The sequence below is a fragment of the Athene noctua genome, chromosome Z (assembly GCF_965140245.1).
Source record: "Athene noctua chromosome Z, bAthNoc1.hap1.1, whole genome shotgun sequence".
NCBI lineage: Eukaryota > Metazoa > Chordata > Aves > Strigiformes > Strigidae > Athene > Athene noctua.
This window is the reverse complement of record NC_134077.1, coordinates 76,815,162-76,833,288: the sequence shown is the minus strand read 5'-3', so window position 1 is coordinate 76,833,288 and position 18,127 is coordinate 76,815,162. Positions and strand designations below refer to the sequence as shown.

General features: G+C 37.1%; 1 protein-coding gene and 1 pseudogene across 1 annotated transcript in view; both read right to left on the bottom strand.

Annotated features, from left to right (window-relative positions):
* Positions 1-18,127, bottom strand: part of LINGO2 (leucine rich repeat and Ig domain containing 2) — a 542,951-nt gene that overhangs the window by 384,825 nt on the left and 139,999 nt on the right. The window lies entirely within an intron of this gene.
* Positions 12,913-18,127, bottom strand: part of LOC141973809 (uncharacterized) — a 43,980-nt pseudogene continuing 38,765 nt past the window's right edge.

Sequence of the window (18,127 nt, the reverse complement as noted above, 5' to 3'; positions counted from 1 at the left end):
AACTTCTCTAGCATGTACCATGAAGATCAAAGCTAAAGAAAAAAATGCTGTCCAAAGTTTGAAATGAAAGATCATTCCCGTAGTTTTACTATTAACTGAGTAGAAGATTATGGTGACTCATTCTCAGTATAAAGATTTCTACAAAATTCCAGGTGCATAACCATGAGTAACTGACTCATGGCTAAGGGGAGCTACCCATAAAAGCAGACACAGAAATCAGTAACAGAGCTGAAAGTGAGATAAAAATCAGGACCAGATGGTTGGTACAGGGAATGATGAAGCCAGGTACAAAACCAAAAGTAGACCCACTCCTATTACTGCACACTGATATTTGTTGCTTCTCCTTCAGGTGTCACCTGCACTACAAACAATTGGAGGTTTTTGCAAAAAAATGGCAGAACTTGGGAAATCTTGGCATCTAGGTCAGCTGGAATTACGCAAAGCTTCTTCCTGAGAAAGAAAAGGATTTCTTAAAGCTATTCACTTCTGGTTGGTCAGAAGCAAAAATACTTGGATTGTACTGCTATTGTACACTAGATTGCATTATCCCAATGAATATACTGAAAACAAATGTTTTTCATTTCAGTCTATAGTTTACAGTAACTCAACAAAAATTAAATTTGAGACAATAAATCAGCTTGATCTTCATTTTAACAATAATTGAGCAGACCCATTCTACATCTAAATTTACATCTGCATAAAAAGTTGCAAATTAGTATGTGAATGGCAAGTAACCAAAGTAACCTAAGTAACCTGAAACAGTTATTTCTTCCAGTAGCTGAAAAAAACTTTTAAGTAATTAGGAACCACTTTACTGCAATAGCTTATGACCATTAACTAATTAAGCATTGCATTAATTTTATAATTATTTAAAAGAAAAGAAGCAATCTTACCCAAATCATTAACGAACTGCAATGCTGTCTAGTAATACATATTAAAACCAGTAATGGTTTTACTGAATACCTAAGACATCTAGAAGACTTTTTCTAAGTACTTTTTTAACCAGTTGACAATGGCTTTTTTACAATGTGAAATTACTTCCATATTTGTTAAGGATTCCTTGACGTAAATCAGCAAAAAATGTTAACACAAGTACCAAAATATGTAAAACTGATGCAGCATAGACTAGATTTTTAACTTGACTTTTTAATACACTAATACACTAATTTTTAATTCTAATCACTAAGGTGATTAGAATTCTGTGGGCAGCAGAAAAATTCTCTTACATTAAAAAAATTTGCAACAGATGCCTACTAATTTTTATGAACTTCCAGAATATGGACACATGAATGATACTATTTGAGAAAGAAAAGATGTGCAATTATAACATGCAAAGCTAACAGTTATCTTGAACTCTATAACAGGACTACCTCCTGCCATCCAGAAATTAAGATTAATTAAATTACCAGCAAGAACCTTGTACTCTCTGTCACCTCCCAGAAGATCTGAATAGCCATAAGCTATGTCCCTGCACAGCTTTAATTGTAATAATTGCTTGAAATGCAACCAACTCTCTTTTTTCTCTGCCACAGTATCATCCAATTACTCTGTCATAAAATAAAAAAATACAAACTGTATGTTATCATTGAATACACCCCCCTTAATTTTTAATTCTCCATTTGCAAATCCTCAAGATGTCCTTTTTTTTTTTTTTGTCAGTTGTTACTGTTCCAAAGCTGAATCTATCGGTTTTGCCTTCAAATATAATTCATTTCCCTTGTATTACCACAGCCAAAACAATCAGCTGCATCATATAATTTCCCAGCAGATTTCCCCTTGCAGTCAAATACACATGAAAACTACCAATGATCAAGAAGTATCTGACATGTCATTTCATTTAACATCACTCCACAGGCATCTCATTAGGAAGAGAAAATCCTATGTGTGAGCTAACTTGTGCTAGTAATGCTTCTACAGTTTTAACTACTTTATACATTGCTTTTAAACTTAATCATATTTCAAGAGGTCTCTGGGATCCAACATACACACAAACTGGAAGAACAGTTTCATAATCATGACTAGTCACTGCTATCACCAGTACTGAAACCACTCAAATAGATCTCGTGGGGCAGAAATTTTCTGTTAACAACCATTAATTACAAAATCTTTATTTTAATTTCACCATGCTTCTTGGGATAAATCTACCATCGTTACTGGTAATTATAAAACTTTCCATATTACTGGGCAGTGGAGTTAGGCTTGTGTTACCTTTACGCTGATCTTTTCATTCTGGAAAACAGATTTGTCTTCTCATAAAATAAGTAATTAATTTGCACCATTACTATCCTTACTCTTAGGACACCAAACAAACATTTGCAGGAGTCAAATATTGGATATTTTGGGACTACCATGCTTCTTATTTTTAAGTGAAGTGATTAAGATTATTTAGTACTCTAGAGGCATGTCAGATGAACATTTGGAGATAAAAAAAGACGATATACAATCGTATGCTGCGTCACAGCAGGTACACAGAACTGATGTGATATAGATTTTACAAAGAAAATCTAAAACTAAAGCCATTGCTTGCTTTGTTTAGGCTTTTTACTACTAAAAGCAACAAATAGGTAATTAGTTTAGAGTAAATCATAGAGTCTAAAATGTTTGAGGAAAAATAGTTTATATACAATTTAAAATAAAAGAAAAATCCTAGTAGAAATATGTAAATAATAAAAGGAGAGTCGACACGAAAAGACTTTAGCTTAGTTCAAATTATAAAATAGAACAAAGGAGATTTTTTTTTTTTTCCTGAAATATATAATAATGGCTCTCCACTGAGGCAGCTAACAATGTAGAAGAGATTAATAATCTATTCTTACTTGATATATTCATTACTCTTCTACCTGGGGCTACCACTTGCCTCCCCATAAAAGAAAGATGATAGCAATTAATGCAAAAAATATGACTGATCAGTGCAACCTTATACTTTTACAAATTCAATTCTGACCATGGGATAATTTGTAATTAGCTTCTGTGGCCTGATCCAAGGTCTATCAACCCACAGTCATCAAAGTTCACAGAAATCCAGGTTAAAATATTTGTATAACTGGGAAGCTAGACAGTTGAGCTAGTAAAAATATTTCAGCTACATTTTCGTTAAAAGGAAAATAGTTCATGAGCACACAAAATTAACAACTCAATGCTCAACAAAACTTCAACAAAGTAAAATGAAATTGTTCCAATTTATCAATTTGTTATTTTGGGTTTTGAAAGGACTATTTAGGACCCGTATGCAATGCTCTATGTACAAATGAAACTGGTATGCCTTCTTATTCAAAATTCTGAAACTTTTCACAGTCTCAAAGAAAATAACAATGGATTTTTCTGTAAATCTGCTAATTGTTCACTGACTTCCCTTCCTTCACAGAAATGTTACACTCCTGCACACATATGTTGCTAGGGTTGATGATGTCATCCTGTCCATTTAAGGTCAATTAACATTGTATGAGTTTAAGTTTGTAACTCTTTCCATAAGCTTAATTTTACAACTGCATTTATTGAGGTGGAAGGTCTGGTAAATAAGGAGTGCCTCAGAAGCCAAAAAAATAATTATTAAGCAAAAGTAGCTGATTATTCTGCAGGTCTCCCTCTAGCAAATTATTGCAAGTATTTAATCTATCCAACTATCACAATTTATAGAGTACTCTTCAGTACCTTTGCCTTTATCCATTATGCCTGAAAGGCTAGCCTCCAATTTCAGAGGATAAACTCTTAAGTGGAGAATAAACATTGTGAAAAATAATTAATTCAAACAGGAGACTAGGAACTATACTAATACATGTTCAGACAAGCCTGATAGTCTGAGTTACACTTTATCACCTACATTTTTTAAGGTAACCATTTAACAGAATATTTTGGATACTGATGGAAGGGTAACGAAGGGAAGGAAGATTTAAGGCCTTAATTGCCTCTTAAAATGAACATGCCATGAACTTCAATAGTCCCCACTTCCTCTGGGGCTAAAATAGGTCTATTATAAGCAAAAAAGTTTATTACATTCAGTCATATGTCTTCAGAAATTAGATATGAGATGAACTGTCTTCATGTGTAATAGTCATGCATTTCCCCCTACTTTATGCAGTGGCACCTCTGCAAGAAAAAAATTAATTACAGCAAACAGTTTTAATTCAAGGGGAATAATTAAAGGCAGTGTGGGGGAGTGAAAGGAAGATGATGCCATTTTCTAGTTAACTGGAGCATTTAAAGATCCACTGTCCTATTCTTTGAGCTTAATTAAATGTATTAAAATTGGTTGTGAAGCTAAAATATTCAAGCTATGAAAAGTGATTAAGATTTTGTAGCTTTTAAATACAAACATTTTCAGATTTCTTCACTGTCATAAAGTAACTTTAACTTGTGATCACGGCTAAAAGGAGGTAGAATTTGAAGTTCATTCCAAATGCCAGCATTGTCAACATCTCTTCATTGTGCTCAGACTCTAATTATGGTAGAAAGCAAAACTTCGAAGCTACAGGAAACAATTACATCCTTTACCTAGGAGATTATCCGCAGTAAAATCTTCAGTAGCAACTACAGCACCTGCTAGACCAGTTTTTGACCTGGAATTATTTTTCCACTTTCCTTTTGTCTGATTTTGCTTGAACTGAATCCAACACTGTATTCATCTGTGACCACATATTCTTATTTTTCAGCAAGACCACTGTGGCCTCAGAAGCTTTGTTCCATAAAGAGATAAACACTTTGTTAATTAAGTATAGCTCTGAATCCCACCTATATGATACCTAAATAAGGGACATCTGAGAGGTTATTCCCAGAGGCAGGTATTTGATACATGAGATTATTTAATGCAGAGGCATCCATTGTGGATACACTGTCAAGTGAAATAGATAAATGTTCATCCAGTCTACAGCCCATTATGTATTCATAAAAATAGAGCCTCCAAAAGAAAGTATAAAGAGACCCTAAATAACAGTTTTTCTCTTTTCAACTACACTGAGAGTTCAGAACTACAGATTAACTGAAAACATCTGCAAAAACAACACTGAAAAACAAATTGATTAAAAACATTTGATATGAAGTTGACACTCATTTGTTTATCGATTTCCTAGCTGCTATCTGCCAGATACTGACTGACACTAACTAGTGTAACATAACTTGTCAAAATGTTGGTGATTTTAGTCTAACATTAATTAAATATTTTGAATGTCTTTTTGGATATGACTATTACAGTAGATTTTTTGAGAACCACCATATACTCTATATCAATTGCTTACTCTCAGAGGACCATACTTAGATCACTCTTGCAAACACCATATTACTCCAGCAAAAAATGGGGTTTACCTGTGGAGAAAGGTTCATGAGTTATCTTGGGGCTTTTGTATCCCAAGTAGTAGGTGTCTGTCAGAACATGTAGAGGTACTGATATTTGCTATTATGATCTGACACGTACTCCAGTACGTTGCTTAAAAATACACCTAGATGTAGCTGCTCATAACTTGGACAGGCATAAAGTATACATTTTTGGGGACTACATTACATTTCAATGTGGGGAGAATTTTTATTTTCATGCTAAGCCAAAAGCATTACTGATTTTATGCAACTGACCTCATTTTAAACTACATCTATTGGTTTTTTGCTGTTTCAAATTACTTTCACAATTTAAAATTGTAGTTTGAGACTGATATCAACACAGGTCAATTTCATATTATTGAAAATGAAAGATTATTAACTTACAATTAAATAATTCATGTTTGGTTACTGTATAATTATAGCTCATCAGTATCACAGAATCACAGAATCATCTAGGTTGGAAAAGACCTTGAAGACCATCCAGTCCAACCATTAACCCAACACTGACAGTTCCCAACTACACCAGATCCCTAAATGCCATGTCAACCCGACTCTTAAACACCTCCATGGATGGATACTCCACCACAAGTGGAAGTACAAGAACCTCCACTTAAAGCAACATCTACATGACTAATGTTAATCTACATGCTACAAACACTTTTCCATCCAGACTTGTCCATTTGGATGAATTATAAACTTAGGTTTATTTCAGTAGCATTTGTCATGAGTTATTTCTTTCCGTTTGTAAACTGACAAGAACACGGAAGCATGCTGTTACCTGTCCAGGATTCTTTTTAAAATGGAAGCACTGAAATTAGAGAGAAAAAGTATTTTACGAAGTTTTAGGAACCATAAATAAAGAAACATTTCTGTATTATTGACTGAAATTCAGTATATTCACCTGGCCAGTAGATTTGCCAGTAGTTCTGCAGGAGGCAAAAGAATGGGTCTTTTTCTCCTTCTTCTTTTTTAGGTTAATAAATAAGGATGAAATTAATGTCAGTGCATTAGAGTCTTCTGCACTCAGCAAATGCAAAAGCCTTTTGTAGGTGAAATTCTACATCATCTTCAAAGAGATATGACTTAAATGTCAGGCCCTTACTAAAAATCATGGATTTTGTTTATTCTGAGATTTTCTAGGCCATGTGCCTTGAGAGAAAGGATTGAAATACTGGATTCCCTTTCCCTAGGGATATACAGTGGTGTTTTGTGACAGAAGTCACTAAAATCATCTCCCCAAGATCTGGATTTGGATACTGAGTTCAGGTCTGAACCTGCATTGCTTTACAAGTTCAGCAAAATGTCCCAAATTTTATTTTTATTTGTATTCTAGTACAACTGTCTATGATGTTTCATAAAACATAAATTGTCTGTATAGCATGAGAATTAAAGAAATCTAATACACCCATGACAAACATTGTCTCTACTCCAAAAGAAAAAAAATCATTTGGGTAACTCAAGATTATTCCTAATGCCTTATTAAGAAAAAAAGGAAAAGCCAAACAATGTATTTTATAAGGCATTACATTTATGCTAAAGATTTGCCCATCTGATTGCAATGTTTGCACAACCTGTCAAATCCTATGCACTTACGAGTACAGGGATACTTCGGGAATTATCTGTCACAGGTTCTCCTCAGCTTCTAGTCATCATTCTTATGTCTGTAGCATTTCTATGAAATCTCTCTGTACATATAGTCATTTCCAAGAGTTCAGTACCAAAAAGTTGAAACCATTTTAAGCAAACTGCAAATTTTAGATGAGTTTATATGTAGGGAAGAACTTTAATACAAAATGTTCTCTGCTTCTGAACACCAGTTCTTTAAACTTAAGCCTCAAATATTCCATATTTAACATAAACCATATGATATGGCATAATACTATTTATTGTAGATGATGGATAATACGACTATTGTTCATATACTCCAACTGGTATATGTGAAATCATTCTACCTTTCCGCTGTAACTGATTGTCAGACCCTGACATTTGTCACTGTGGAACTGTTACCTAGAAAGGGTTAGCCAATGCTCCTGAAATGAGATAATGCTTCTGGCAGTACATATACAAAAATGGCAACTCTTGGAATATAATGCTGCTTTTGACCTCAACAGCCAATATCTTGAAAAGACCCACAACAGTTTGTTTTAAATATGTATGTTAAAAAGTGTGTTTTAAATCCACTGAAGGCAGATTGTGACTAGTCAGAAAGATCATGAGTAAGTCATATTTGGTACATGGAGACAGAGGATGATGGAGAATTACTCCAGGTCCCTTCCAAGAGGTCTTCACCTGCTAATCAGGTCTGTTAGCAACATCTTGGAAACACATGGGAATAAAAGTTAAACCATTCATATTGCACTTCATTGAATGAAGAAATTCATATTTTCCTTATCATGAATTTCATGCCTTCAGTTGTCTAAGACTCTGAATAAACAATGGAATGATTAAGCATACTTACATAAACTGTAAAGCACAGACAGAGCTGACAACTTATTTATACGTTAAAGTTAGGGTGTTCTTAGAGCAGAATGATTTGGGCTGTGGAATGAGGAATCACAAGATTCAGAGATGATACCGATTCTTTGTGTCTTCACAGTGTATCCTTTTCTAAGCCTACATTAGCACTTGTAGACAGTCCTATAAAGCACTTAAGAAGGTAATGAGGGCATACACTTTATGTTTAATTTGCAGTACTACTGCTCCTGCTGAAAACACAGGTGTGATTAACAGTGACATCATGAAAACTTCTCCTCAATTAAAGATGGACAGACTACAACACCAGGGGGAAAAAAAAAAAAAAAAAAAAAAAAAGGCAGGAACCACTGGCCCTTTAGTCTTGGCACAAATCTGTACTAAACCAAGCTCAGCTAACAGGGAAATCATAAATATTTATACTGGGGGAAGAGCTATACAGGAGACAGCAAATGCAATAAACACCAGTGCTGTTGTCTGTTTCTGTTTCAGGCTCATGTTCCTATATCTGTCACCCTGCTTCCACAATTATTTTCTGAGACAACTCCCTTCCTTGCTAGTAGGCTGTTTTCTTCAAATAATACAGACTGGCAGCAGCTAAAGAAGTTAATCATGATCAATGTGGATCTTTCAAAACAATAATGATCACCATCATATCCACTTCTACTAGCTCAATATTTTTTTGGATTTTCTCTCCTTTTTTAATTAAAATAGCTATACTCTAGTAGTGTGGAGAAAAAAAAAAAAAAAGTGTATTGCATTCACCTTTTCAATGATCATGGACCTGATTACGGAAGACTTCCATTAATTTAAAGAACAGGGTAAACTAGTGGAAATCTGGTTACACTTCTGAACGTGGGAAAACACCAGTGTTTTCTGTTTCTTAGAAACCTGGGTAAAACATCTTTGCCTTGCATTTAGCTCCAATGCAAAAAGTACCTAGGTGAAAAAAGCCTGATACTGCCTCTTAGATTTTCTGGCATATAGGCAAAATCCATTGTGGGTGTTAAAAGCCTGGCTCTGCACTGACAGAAAAAGTCACAAGCACCAGTTCTCCAGGGATTGTGACCACATTCTCCTGCCCACATTTTGTCAATACTCCAACTGTAATGGGAAAATTCATAATACCTGCAGCTAAGCAGGTACTGTGGAATCAATGAAATGAAAGAGAGCTCCTGACTGAATACTCCATTTTTTTAAAGCAGACTTGATTTGACTGAAATTATACTCAGGTTTTCATGTAAAATGCTTTGTGCAAATCCCAACTTCATTGTTTTAATGCAGGTTTTTTCTGCATTTTTTTAAACATGAGCAATAAAATCTAACTTCATTCATGGGCCTGGAACAGTCAAGCTCCCTTTTCACAGTGAGAACTCAGAATTCTTAGCTAAAGCATTGTCCTTTTGTCTGTACAATCATCGCTGCCAAGTGTCAGGTCAGATCTGTTGACATGAGACAATGGAGAAGGAGTGCACACAAGACAGACTGCAAAACTGAGAGAAAAAATACCTCAAACAAGAGAAAATATTATCTGCTGCTTCTGAAATTCAAGGCTGATGCATTCTCTCTTAGACTTGGACTATAAATTCCTCCCAGCCCAACAAAATGCATGTTTTAGAAATCAAAGAAAAGTAGATTTACTATGATTTCATAGAGAATTGTTGGGTGATAGCATCTGCAGACTGCCAATCACTTTCTGTAACCAAGTAAACTAACTAGAGCAATACAGTTGAGCTACTAGTAAAAAAAAAAAAGTTTAATAACTTCAACACACTCTTATAATCATTACCTTATACAAAAAAGCTGAATGTTCAGCAAAATGCTGTTAATACTAAGTTTAGAACACATAGCAAATAATGGTTTCTGCCAATATTACCTATGTAAACCTAGTCAATCAGTTAATTACTGAGCATGCAGAAGATTCCATAACTTACCCTTCTTTTCAGGTACTGATAGACTTATGTTTTTCAGTGAGCAGTCTGCCTTATCACTACATATACCGCAGGTGTTCTGAATAGTTGGCTGATTGCCTAGAGAACAGCCCATTTGAAAAACTGCAGACGATACGAACAGAGCAGAAAATTATTTCATGGAAGAAAAAGGGCATAAGCAGCTTCCTACTTGAGCTAAAATCATTTAGAACACACTCCAAATCCATTTGTAAAAGACAATGAAGTTTTATAATATAAAATTTAGGAAAAAACCTTATAAAAATATTTGGGACTGCTTAATCATTGCCCAGTGCTACCAAGTCAGCACAGAGGAATATTGTGACTGAAGAGATCAAACATGACACTCAGCTCCTATAAATTTGCCCCTCTAAAGATCACACTGAAGTAATCACACTTAATAGACGCTTTATGCAAAAGGAGGTTGATGTTTCAGTGTTAAGGAGCAACAGAAAACATCCAACAACTTTTATGAACTTTTTTTTTTTACCTAAAAAGAAATTATTCTGTATTTTATTAGTTATATGCCATTTTTGATGTATGACAAGAGATAAGCTTGAAAACTAAAATGCTCCAGGGTTTTGGTTTAGGTTCTAGCTAAATTAAATCTCTAATCCCTAGCTGTTTCACATATGTGTGTATATGTTTTACCTTCATCAGCAACATATTTGAGTAGTTTCCATAGAATGTGTGTAAACTGAAATATTCGATATTTTGTAGAGATACAGCATTCTAGTATTTTTTGGACACATTAATCTCTGTTTACCCATATTTTACCTACAAAATGGAAAAAAAAAAAAATCCCCTTTCCCTACTCAACTCTCCTCACTATGCAGTGTACAGCCCATATATCTTCCTTGCACTAAGTAAGAACCTTCTGCCTAGCCCAGAGTACTGAAACCAAATCCATCTCCCAAGCAAATCTAAACCTACCCTGTTCTCTTACTTAAATTATTTTAAACATTCAGGTATTTAATATAGAACTTCTCTGTGTTGTAAACTATTTTCATCTCTGGGGAAATCCTAATACAGATCCTAACACCGATCTCTCTAATCAAATTCATATTTCTAGAACTTTCATATCAATGAATTTCCTTGTTGATAGACAAATGAAAAAAATTACTTCAAATAATAACAGAAGCAGCAGGGAGCATAACGGTATCACAAGGAAGAAACAGTTTCTGACAAACCATGTCATCCTATAAACCTCATTTCTGTAGAAAACTAAGCTAAAAATAAGCCACCATCTTAAGACATTTTATCAAATCTAATGCTTTCCTCAAGCATCCTCATTATGTATCAGTCTACCCATTAAATGTGAGGTGTTTAGAAATTCCAAAGTAAAATGGTACATGTCCTAAACAGATAATATCCAGTGAAAGAGAAGAAAGGAAGAATACAGGAGGACATACTGATACTAGAAAAGACACAGAGAAGAACTGTGAGTTTAAACAGAGGAACTAAACAAGAGGACAATAAATAAATAAGAAAGGAACTAGAAGAGAAGGGATAAAGTTCACAGAATATTGTGGAATCCAAAAAATAGTCGAAGTGAAGCTCATACAACTTGTTCTTCATTAAAAACAGAAGGTTTGAGGCAACCTGCAGCCAAGGATGTCCCTGGAATATAGATTGCCAGAAGCTATACACTTTCATTTTTTTATACTCTTTCTTCTTTGATCATGTATGGGCAAAGGACAAGAACCTGAGATGGGACAAAATGCAGAATAACAGATCTCCGCTGATCTCCATGATTGATTCTGAAATCTGAGGGACTGCTGAGTGGTGGTGTTGATACTCCAGAAGGGAGAGATACCATTCAGAGGGACCTTGACAGGTTTGAGAGGTGGGTACCTGTGAACCTCATGAACTTCAACAAGGTCAAGTGCAAGGTCCTGCGCATGGGTACAGGCTGGGCGAAGAGTGTATTGAAAGCAGACCTGTAGAGAAGGACTTGGGTTATTGGTGATGGAAAACTGATTATGGGCCAACAATGTGTGCTCACAGCCCAGAAAGCCAACTGCATCCTGGGTTGCATCAAGAGAAGTGTGGCTAGCAGTTGGGGTCTCATGAGTACTCCGCTCTTCTGAGATCCCACCTGAAGCGCTATTTTCAGCTCTGGGGGCCGCAACATAAGGACAAGGACCTGTTGGAGCAAGTCCAGAGGAGATCACAAAGATGATCAGGCGCCTGGGGCACCTCCCTTATGAGGACAGGCTGAGAGAGTTGGAGTTGTCCAGCCTGGAGAAGAGAAGGCTCCAGGGAGACCTTATAGTGGCCTTCCAGTGCTTAAAGGGGGCTACAGGAAAGATGGGGAGGGACTCTTTATCAGAGAGTGTAGGGATAGGATGAGGGGTAATGGTTTTAAATTGAAAGAAGGTAGATTCAGAATAGGTATATGGAGAGAAATTCTTTACTGTGAAGGTAGTGAGACACTGGAACAGGTTGACCAGAGAGGCTGTGGATGGCCCCTGCGTGACTATTCAGGGCCAGGTTGGACGGGGCTTTGAGTAACCTAATCCAGTGGAAGATGTCCCTGTCCATGGCAAATGACCTGTATGATGCCTGCAACCCTAAATATTCTATGATTCTATGACTCACAAAGAAGTATCATTAAGGACAGACCAACTTTTTGACAGATCATCCCTCCTCCCAAATCCTCTATTATTTTGATTTGATTTGTCCGTAGAGATCACTTCTTTGACATACCCCTATGTTACATTTCCAGTAAGCTATGCTAAAGAAGCACTCTAACCTTTTCACAAAATATTAACATATTGAAAAAAACATATTCCTTCAATTGCTAAATATAAAACTAGTATGACATTTTAATTTAAAGAAACTGAAATGTGGGATTTCACTGAGAAGCAGCATAACAGTATTATATTGGTAAATAGGAATACACTGGACACTCTTATCCACTCATCTCCTATACACTAAAAATAACCTGAATGCTGTCTATTTTCAACAAAGAAAAGGTAGGTGTAGTAAACTTTTTCTTATTCTCATGTGTCTCATTCATGTAGCCAGCAAAACAGAGATATGATAAATCAAAATTAAAACTCAAATTCAGACAGAAAATTAGAATTGTAACAATTCAGTATAGAATCACAGAATCGTCTAGGTTGGAAAGGACTTTGAAGATATCAAGTCCAACCACTAACCTAGCACTGACAGTTCCCAACTACACCAGATCCTTCAGCGCTATGTTGAGCCGACTCTTAAACCCTTCCAGGGATGGGGACTCCACCACCTCAATGGGCAGCCCATTCCAACGCCTAACGACCCCTTCTGGACAGAAATGCTTCCTAATATCCAGTCTAAACCTTCCCTGGTGCAACTTGAGGCCATTCTCTCTTGTCCTGTCGCTTATTACTTGGTTAAAGAGACTCATCCCCAGCTCTCTGCACCCTCCTTTCAGGGAGCTGTAGAGGGCGATGAGGTCTCCCCTCAGCCTCCTCTTCTCCAGACTAAACACTCCCAGTTCCCTCAGCCGCTCCTCATCAGACCTGTGCTCCAGACCCTGCACCAGCTCCGTTGCCCTTCTCTGGACACGCTCGAGTCATTCAATGTCCTTTTTGGAGTGAGGGGCCCAAAACTGAACCCAGTCATCGAGGTGCGGCCTCACCAGTGCTGAGTACAGGGGTCAGATCCCTTCCCTGTCCCTGCTGGCCACGCTATTGCTGACACAAGCCAGGATGCCATTGGCCTTCTTGCCACCTGGGCACACTGCTGGCTCCTGTTCAGCCGGCTGTCAATCCACACCCCCAGGTCCCTCTCTGACTGGCAGCTCTCCAGCCACTCCTCCCCAAGCCTGTAGCGCTGCTGGGGGTTGTTGTGGCCCAAGGGCAGCCCCCGGCATTTGCCCTTAGTGAAACTCCCCCAGCTGGGCTCAGCCCATGGCTCCAGCCTGTCCAGGTCTCTCTGCAGAGCCTCCCTACCCTCGAGCAGATCAACACTCCCACCCAACTGGGTGTCACCTGCAAACTGACTGAGGGTGCACGCGATCCCCTCGTCCAGATCATCAATCATGATGTGAAACAGGAGTGGCCCCAAAACCCAGCCCTGGGGGACACCACTCGTGACCGGCCACCAGCTGGATTTAACTCCGTTCACCACAACTCTCTGGGCCCCGCCATCCAGACAGTTTTTCACCCAGCAAAGCCTGTGCCCATCCAAGCCAGGAGCAGCCAGTTTCACCAGGAGAATGCTGTGGGAAACGGTGTCAAAGGCCTTACTAAAGTCAAGGTAAACAACATCCACAGCCTTTCCCTCATCCAGTAAGCAGATCGCCCTGTAGTAGAAGGAGATCAGGTTTGTCAAGCAGGACTTGGCCTTTCACAAACCCATGCTGACTGGGCCTGAGCATCTGGCTGTCCTGCATGTGTTGCATGATGTCACTCAGGATGAGCTGCTCCATCAGCTTCCCAGGTACCGAAGTCAAGCTGACAGGCCTGTAATTTCCTGGATCATCCTTCTGACTCTTCTTATATTTTGGCATCTCACTGAACAATTCCCAATCTGTTGGGACCTTCCTGCTCAGCCAGGACTGCTGGTAAATGATGGGAAGCGGCCTGGCGAGCACCCCAGCCAGCTCCTTCAGCACCCTCGGGTGTATCCCGTCTGGTCCCATGGACTTGTGTGTGTCTGTGTGATGCAGCAGGTCACTGATTATCTCCTTCTGGATTGCAGGGGGGGTCGTTCTGCCAGTCTTAGTCCTCTGGCTGAGGAGGCTGGATTCCCTCAATACAACCAGTCTTGTTATTAAAGACTGAGGCAAAGAGGGCATTAAGCAAATCAGCCTTTTCCTCATCATTTGTACCACGATTCCTCCTGCATGTAGCAGGGGATGGAGACTCTCCCTGGTCTTTCTTTTGCTGTTGACATACTTACAAAAACATTTCTTGTTATCATTGATCTCTGAAGCCAGATTAATTTCTAGCTGGGCTTTAGACCTCCTGATTTCCACTCTGCATAGCCTCACAGCATCTTTGTAATCATTGTGAGTGGCTAGCCTGTTCTTCCAAAGGCTGTAAACTCTCCTTCTCTCCCTGAGTTGCAGCCAAAGTTCCCTGTTTAGTTAAGGGTGGTCTTTTTTGCTGCCGGCTTCTTTTAATCTGTGCTGTCAGCTTCTCTTACAGCACCTGGGGACTGCCTGCTCCTGTGCCATTAACACTTCCTTCTTAAAATGTGTCCAGCCTTCCTGAACCCCTATATCCTTCATACACCCAAGGGATCCCTTCAAGCAGGTGCCTAAACAAGACAAAGTCAGCCCTTCTGAAGTCCAGGATGTCAGTCCTGCTTAGCTCTCTCCTGACGTCTCTAAGAATAGAGAACTCTATTATTTCATGATCGCTGTGCCCTAGTAGTCTTCCAACCACCACACCATCCACCAGTCCTTCTCTATATTTACTGTATCTTTTTAAGACCGAGATTACATTACTTTGACTTTTAGGGCTTCATGTGTCCAAAGACTATGGTACCATGACTCTTCAGAGTATGGGTACCAGAATAGACACTCACATTATCTTTGAACTAATTGCAAGTTTGTAAACTTGTCAAAATGAAAATAAATCAAGCAACAATTATCAGCTGATGATATAGGCAGACAGATGAAGAGACTGCATCAAGTGGAGGGAAGAAAAAAAATATTACTAAGAACAATCTGAAAAATAAATGTGTCCCAAATCTAATATTTTTGAGTAGCAGAAAAAAAATCAGAAAAATGTGGATGAAAAACCATGAAGATAATTTGAAGTCATGCACTCTTTGGGATTGAATAGCCTTTACCATTTCTCAACACCTGAATACAGCTGCAGTTCTGTACTAAAGAAAAAATGTAGAAGGCTACATTACCATCACCCTTCTCATGAAAGAAAATTAAGACCACCCAGAGCTCTAGCAGCCATTTGATCCTCTATGTCATCATATACTATTGGCCTGACTTTTTAGTATCAGAATTCTTCTCAAAGACTTTCTCTTGGTTTGAAAAACTGGTCACCAAGTTCTATTTATCTTTTAATAGCACATAAGCATCCAGAGTATCAGGTAAGTTATGCATGCCTAAAATTTCCCTTCAAAAGGGAAATTTCCATTTACCTGTAGAAACCTGAGAGAAAGAATGCAAAGGATAGAAAATTTAACTGAGATTCAGAAGCAATCAGACAGGAGATATGATCAGAAAATTATTTCAATACAAAGGAAACCTCTACATGAAGCCAAAGAGAAGACAGAAAAGAGCTACCCTTAACACTGTTTTCCTGTTCAGCACTTCAACTAGCTCATTAGACTCTTCCAAAGTACGTTTTTTGAAATTGTGAATTGCTTTCTAAACTTTTCTGAACTTGATATTAGATAACAACTTAGCAATATCTGACAAAAAGACCATTCAGAAGATAATGAATTTTATTTGTAAAAGTTTGTAGTCCAAGCCTGCAAATGTGTATCAGATAAACTCTGTACACAAGCAGTTTCGTTGATTTTATAGGAAACATTTCTAGGTGCAGGGTTAAATATAAACACAAAAGGACTTCAAGTAATAGACCTTTTAGACACTCACAAACTGATTGAAACACCTATTTTTCAAGAAACTCATTCTTGAGAAATAATGGATAATTTGCAAAGATCTGATAAATCAAATCTGGTATTTAGCATTTCCTGCTTTTGAAGATTATGAGGTTGTATTTTCAGTTGGCCATTATTTTTGCAGTAGCAGATCCAAGGCAGACTGAAAAGGCAAGAACAATTTCTATTTGCTTTTCATAGGCTGAACTGAAGAAAATATTAGAAATATTTGACTAAACTTATTATGGTCTTGGACGAATTTTTACAAGTGTATAATCTCAATACTCAGTTTTTAGAAATATGCAAGTATGTCTGGACACTTGAGAACACTTAAATTTCAGAAAAGTAGTACAGGAAATCTCACAACTGAGATTACTCTGTCTGGACAGGAAATGAGCCACCATACTTATTTTAAAAGTAGTTAATTATTTTTCAGCAGTAAAAGGAGTTGTCATCTGTCCATGAGTTTACATATTATGTCTTTGGTTGAGCATGCATTACATTCCCTTGATTTAGAAATCACGTCTAGTCTGGACTTAAATGAACATTTACAGAGTGTATAAAACACTTCCATTTCAAACACCTAAATAAATATTGCTAGACCAACATATCAAGAAACACAGATCAAGTTATTTGTGAAGGTATGGGGTACACTTACACTCCAGAATCTCCACAGAGTTAATTTCTTCTTTCAGATGTCAGCTGAGAATCTGTCATCTTCTCTGAACACTCTACGGAATGCAAAAGTAAAAAGGTATCTGCAGTCCTCAGAAAACAGATCACCTAAATCCCCCAGAGATTCTCTGGTTTCTGAACTACAAGCACTGAGTAATTTTTGAGATCTATTCTTGGCACTACTGAAATAACTGTAAGAATTTCAAATTATTGTAGCTATTGTAGTAGGATTGAATTTTTAAATTTTATTCTTCAGTGTTTTGTATTATTATGTACTCTGATACACTAATTAATTTTTTGTCTATTTACAGATTTAGATATCCAGCATGTATTTTTAATACTTTCTGAGGCCAAACACTTTGGGAAACAAAAAAAAGTAACTGAAAACGATTCATGTTTTTCATTTTACAGGGGAAAAAAAAACAAAAAACAAAAAACACTCTAGGCAAATCAGAGGTCAATTTATAAACCATGATGTATCTCAAAAGAAGTGTTAAACATGCTATTGATTTATTTAAATTTTTGTCCTAGAGCCAATGAACACAGCAGAAAAACTCTTACTACCTTGCACTATGAAGGAGGTTCCAAGTGCTGTTTCAATCTTCCTCCTTTTAGTTCCTAACCACAGTAAGCATTTTACTAAGTTCATTTCAGACAACCAATATTGAATATGAAGCACATTTGTCAAGCTTTCTCATAAAATGCCTAAATGGGAATAAATCAATTTATGCAGTCACATTGCTTTTTATTTTGTTTATAAAAGCAAACATAAAATTTAGCCTGATACATATATAGTTGTTTGTTTCCTTATGCAAACAGTACAGCAATTCCTATGCAAATCTCTATCATTTTCCACAACTGTATTATGTACAAATTTTGAAGTTACTACTTCAGAAGATCATAAAGTCAGTAGGAATCAGGATCCATTTGCATTAGATATTGTTGATACTGTACAAAGAAGATTCCCATTCTGAGGGGCATACTCCCTGAACTAAAAAAAGATGAGCTTTATTTGTGCAAAGAAGAAATTAAACACAATGAAGATAAACAATTTTTCCAAGACTGTATGTTGATATATGGCAGAAAACTATGGTCCAAAAGTCCATCATAGTGCACCATTCTACTGGTAATTCCCCTGCAATCCCCTTTATTTTGTTAAT